The sequence below is a fragment of the Paramisgurnus dabryanus genome, chromosome 8 (genome assembly GCF_030506205.2).
Source record: "Paramisgurnus dabryanus chromosome 8, PD_genome_1.1, whole genome shotgun sequence".
Classification (NCBI taxonomy): domain Eukaryota; kingdom Metazoa; phylum Chordata; class Actinopteri; order Cypriniformes; family Cobitidae; genus Paramisgurnus; species Paramisgurnus dabryanus.
Window position 1 is genome coordinate 9,394,538 of NC_133344.1, and position 5,164 is coordinate 9,399,701.

At 36.1% G+C, this 5,164-nt stretch overlaps 1 long non-coding RNA gene across 1 annotated transcript; it reads right to left on the reverse strand.

Moving 5' to 3' along the window:
- Window positions 1-2,203: 2,203 nt before the first annotated feature.
- LOC135771869 (uncharacterized) lies at window positions 2,204-4,939 on the reverse strand. Its single transcript, XR_010543100.2, has 3 exons — window positions 3,511-4,939; window positions 3,203-3,327; window positions 2,204-3,072 (listed from the first exon to the last, which is right to left on the reverse strand). It is a non-coding gene; the product is annotated as an uncharacterized lncRNA (long non-coding RNA).
- Window positions 4,940-5,164: the final 225 nt, after the last annotated feature.

Here is a 5,164-nt window from a genome sequence, read left to right on the forward strand (position 1 = left end):
TCCAACTGTCCTTTGTTCTCGTTTCCTTAACGATTGCTTCGGTCACACACACACAGGGCGTCTCTCCTCCTAGAGTTATACAACAATAATATACGTCTCTAGATTCTCCATGCAGAAATACACTCACGCTTTCTTTACTTCCTCTTCAGTATTTCGCCTCAGCATACAATGGGTTCAATCTTGCTTCAACCTTTAAGGTGTCCAATGTCCACACAATCATGTAAGCTCCAGCGAGAAAGAGATAAACAGCCTACGGCCAACTTACTGGAAGATACTACCAACAGCGCTTCACACTGCACACAACCACACAAGCTCTTCGGGGTGCTCCTTTAAAAGATCCACAGCTTGCCTTTCTTTCGCCTCCTGTGGCTCTGTCTTCTTTCCACTCGCTTCCAGCGATCCCCGGATCAACAGAGCCTTCGGGCTCTTCAAAAGGTGCGTGTCTTCAATCTGCCCTTGGCAAAGGAGCTTTCCCCGTGTCAGTCGCTCCTTTCTTTGTGTTCCTGCAGAGCTTTTTAAATGCTTCATCCTCCCACAACCTCCAATCACACTTTACTTGACTAATTAGTTGCACCTGTAGCGAATTTGGCTTCGTTTGTCTCCATGGAGAACCAGGAAGTAAACCAGTGTTTTTAAAAATTCTGTCCGGGCGGAACCTCTTCTCTCCATTTTTGGTTCCGCCCTAAGTCACCCTGTGACACTTTAATTTTAATACATTTCAATAAAACTTTTTTTCAATTAATTAAAATGTTTGCAATTACATTTTTTATTATAAGTTCAGAGTTTAAAAGTATCTTACAGACAGTTGTCCTAGATGCAAAACCAATAGTCTTGCAAGACTTTTTTCTCTGCTCTTTCACATTTTTAGCGTATGACATCCTGTAAAGGTGTGAACAGCATACACAGCTGTCTGGCATAGCTAGACATGAATATACATCCTCTTATATCTGTAAAAGATGAGTGTTTGAAAATGTCACTAGAACTGTGGACAACTGTTTGTTCATAATTGAGATGCGCTCCCCTTACCAAAATTAACCATGGTATTACTACAGATAAAACAAAAAAAACATGGTTACTGTAGAAAAACCATGGGTACCACAAAAAAAAAACATGGTTTTAACAGTCATTTTAGCTATAAATAAAGTATAAATAAAGCATAGCTAATACCCCCCCTAAAAAAAAACATGGTTACTGAACTTTTACCATAAAAAAATTATGTTTAATTTTCTTAAGGTCACTGCTCTTAAAACCGATCTTGATACGTATTAACAATGTTTCTTTGAACCACTGTAACCTTGCCTTGCACTTTAATAGTGTAAAACCTTCAGTGGTTGTTTCCCAGAGAGGGTTTAAATTAATCCAGAACTAAGACTTTGTTAAATTTTGGGGTCGTTTCCCACACAGGGATTTGACTAATCCTAGACTAAAATAAATTTAAGAGCTGTCCAAACTAAAAATTAACTTGCACTGACATATGTTAAAATACATCAGTGCCCTTCGTTTTGCCTTAAAATTCACAGTAATGTTTTAAGGCATGATTTTTAAAACTAGTTATATTACCCAATTAAACTAATGCCTAGTTCTGGTTTAAGATAATCCCTGTCCGGGAAACCACCCCTAAGACATTTAAGTAGGTTTTATAAAGATTACTGGTGTGCATCTTGAGACAAAAAAGCACTGGTATATGTTTAGATATGTCAGTGAAATTTTTTAAAATTTAGGCAGCTCAAACATTTTGTCTGGGAGGATAAGCCCAGAAACTGAACGTATGCATATGAGACCTAAACCTTCGATGCACTTTAATCCTGTTACTTTACTGAACTTAACCTTCCATACCTTATCATGCATATTCAACTTCAAACTGATTTTTTCATCGCGTCATTTCATGGCTAAATGTTTAATATTGTTTGATGGACGATTTATCTTGCAGGTTTAAATAAAATTTTCAATCAAATGGTGTTAGACTTTTTGACTTTGTATAATAATCCCACTTATATAGACACACAATAGCATTAAATTAATAAACTGTTTACTGTTTTTGTCATGGTCGTACTGAAATCTTTACATTCACAGAAATTTTATCACATAGATTTAGCCAAAGATAGTTTTTGGGGAATACATTTGTTTCATGTAAAAGTTTTTCTTAGAAGTAATGTGTTAAAACAATATATAAATAAAGCAAACAGGGTATTTTGCTCTCGATTTATGTTCAATGCAAATTTATTTCTATAGCGCTTTCACAAATTTGCATTGTATCAAGCAGTGGAATTACAGAGAAATACAAAAGTGTAAAACACACACAAAGCTTTTTTCCGTTTTTGACATTTATATTTTTTAGTTTTAATGCAAGCATAACAATAATTTTTTTCACAGACCTTTCTGCATGCCTTTAATCTGGATAAAATGAAATGCCTCAGCTAACAGTCAAATCATTTAGCAATTTAAGAAATTGTATTATTGTAGGATTTTGGGCTGGGAAGACAGCGTTCATTCATGGGAGTATATTTTTGCCCACCACAGGCATGACACTCATTCTTATTCTCACAACGATAGAGAGGAATTTTTTTAATAATCTCCCTATATCTATCTTCAAGTATTTCTCTGTCTTGTTTCAAATCTTTATCCCAGAACTTTTTAAAGACAAATACTTTAATGCCAACATGTTGACTCCAGGTTTTGAGGCCCTCAAGAATGTTATACTGGATACATCTATCAAGACAGACGGTTGAGCATGGAGAGTTAAGCGTAAAGAAAACAGTGCAGCTGTCAGTTGTTCTTTGTTTTAAGAGTTTTTGCATGGGTGTTTCTGATTTTTTATCAGTGGGGTTAAGAAGCAGGAGACGCTCAGAGTGGATGTCGTTTTTAGTTTTCTTAACTCCTGCAGCTATGAGCTCTGTACCTTCGTAAACTGGATAATTTTCATTATCAAAGCTCTTTTTCACATCTTCTGGAGACACATCAGTTAGGAATGGGTCCCTGAAAGGGTTGAATCTAGATTCACACTGATGCTTTGGTACATTGATGGCTACAGCATACTGACGTTCATTTCCATTTTCATCGACTCTCTTATAGCTGAAAAACAATAATGTGTAGTAAGTTATAAAGCAAGAACGAAATATGACTGATAGACATGAATGACTGATATTTTTACCTAATGTAAACAAATTGTTGTGCTGTAAAAACATCAAAAATAAAAACTTACTTCTGCTCAAAGAAGGCAATAATGCGAGCAAGAGTATTACTGTCAATGATCTGTCCATCCACACTGTCCAGTGTTGTGTGATGAAGCAGAAAGAGCAATACAACGCTACTCGCAGATACAGCAAACTGTTCAAATCACAAAATACAACACAAACATAAACAGAGCAATGTGATGTTTATGTCAGGATCAGTGTGGATCAACAAAAAGCAATAAAGGCTCCAATTCTTGAAAAAACACTTTTTTAAACGAAAATTAAAAAACTACTTTGCTTAATAAGAAATAAATAATCTGCTGGTGGATGTACTTACCATGGTGTATGTGTGAAAGCTGTGGGTGAACCGCAACAGAGGCAGTAGATGTGACGTATTTATACTGATTCTTGATCAGCCTTCTTCCTGAATTTGTTGGTGTGACCATTGATGCAACATATTTGAAAACAGCCTTTTGCACAGACAGCCATAAACTGCAGTGAATTCAGGATGAAAATGAAAAATCCCCATTGAATACTCACCTATACCGCCCAATACAAAAGACTTGAGAAAATACACATGTATGTGATAGAACATGTAAGTCATCATTTTAATTTATGCATTAGGTTGCCATTTTTGTCTAAAGTGACTTACAGTGCATTACAAGGTATATTTTTCTACAACTGAGGAACTCAAAAATAAAATAAACAACATCTCAATCAAATCATTTACATGTTTGTATTTTTTATACGGTTATGTCTGGCAATTTCCCCACTGAACATTAATAAAGTAAATAACTACCAACATCGTGCCACTAGATGGGTATGTTTGCAACACCTCTGGGTAGTTATTTTAGTCATGCAAGATTAAAGTCCTATCTACTTGAATGGGGAAAGACAGATATCTTTAAAATCAGTGGTGTAAAAATCACGGTATTCATACTACCATGTTGGGCCTATTTATCGGGGGAACATGAATCAGTTTAGATCAGAATACTTGAAAAGATTATGTTGCCCTTTGCAGAAGAGGAAATGCCCCTAAAATGTGTTTCAACAAGACAACAAGCTCAAACACACAAGCAAAAGGGCAAAATCTTGGTTTCAGACAAAAAGGATTGAGGTTATGGAGTAGCCAGCTTATTCCCCTGATCCCTACCCCAAAACTTGTGGGGTGACAAAAAAATGCAGTTTCAGAAGCAAAACCCATGACAGGAACTGTGCATCCAACATCTTTCTACCATACAGTAACTCAGAACTTATAACCATAACTTAAAACAGATTTTTCGTGGTCATTTCTGCATTCATGATTCAGCTCTGGCTTTGTTTCACAGAAATATAAAGAGGAGGGGAAACAAAGCCCAAATTCAAATTAATCATGCATCGCAATGAGAAAAACCAAAGAATATATTCTGATGTGCAGCAAAAGATAATTGAGCTTGAAGAAAAGAGCTAGAGCAGTGAAAATTCCCATTTCGATAAGAATTAAGAATTTCCAACCAACAGAAAATGTTACAGAACTGCCTGGAAGAGGACGTATGCCTATATCGTCCTAATGTGCGGTGAGAAGGAGAGTTTGAGTAGCTAAAGACTCTCCTAGGGTCACAGCTGGAGAATTGCAGAAAATAGTTGAGTCTCTGGGTCAGAAAACCTTAAAAAAATGTCAAACAAAACCTACGTCAACACATGTTGTTTAGGAGGGTTACAAGAAAAGTTCTTCTAGCTCATTCAAAAACAAACTAAACTGGAACTTTAAATGGGAATGGCTTCTATGGTCAGATGAAACAAAAAAATGAGCTTTTTAGCATCAAACACTCAAGATGGGTTTTGTGAACACAGAGAAAAAAAGTTCCCCCATGTGTACAATGAAATATACTGCTATTTTTGATGTTGTGGGCCTATATTTCTGCTGGAGGTCCTGGACATCTTGTTAAGATACATGGCATCATGGATTATTTCAAATCAACAGATAAAAAATCAGTAAGTGACTGCCTCTG